Source organism: Aplysia californica, unplaced genomic scaffold, assembly GCF_000002075.1.
Source record: "Aplysia californica isolate F4 #8 unplaced genomic scaffold, AplCal3.0 scaffold00500, whole genome shotgun sequence".
Taxonomy (NCBI): domain Eukaryota; kingdom Metazoa; phylum Mollusca; class Gastropoda; order Aplysiida; family Aplysiidae; genus Aplysia; species Aplysia californica.
The window spans coordinates 568280-568862 of NW_004797770.1; positions in this window are offsets into that span (position 1 = coordinate 568280).

Genomic DNA, 583 nt, shown 5'->3' on the forward strand with positions numbered 1-583 from the left:
TGTGTGTGCGCGAGCGCCCGTGTGTATGCGTGTGTGAGTGTGTGTGTGTGTATGTATATGTGTGTGTGTGAGTGTGCGCGTGCGTGCGTGCATGACTGGGTAGATAATGTTTTAACGTGTTTGTCCCAGTTGTTCAGTAGTGAGTAAAGCTCTGACACAGATGGGCACAAATTAATATTTTCTCTATTTTATAAGGGAAAAAAATGATGGAGAACACCTAGCATAATTTGATACGTTGAGATTATAATTTTGTTAACAAAATAAGACATTATTTATACTGTACACTGTGGATACATTATTGACGATTGTTGTTGAAGCTGCCAAAGAATTGTTGTTGATTTATGGTTTTATTCTCTATGCAAACAGCTCCCAAAGCATTGTCTAACAAGCGTGCCGAGGTTTTTGTATTTTCAAATTTTCTACTAACATTATTATAACATTGTGATGTCGTTGCTGCTGCACTTTGATTTCGTCTTCTGTTTAATCTAAAATCCCATAAACTCGTCCATAACCTCCCGCCTTAATTTATGCTATTGTAAAAAAAAATTATATTTTGATAAAGATTTTAAAACCGCTTCGGAAC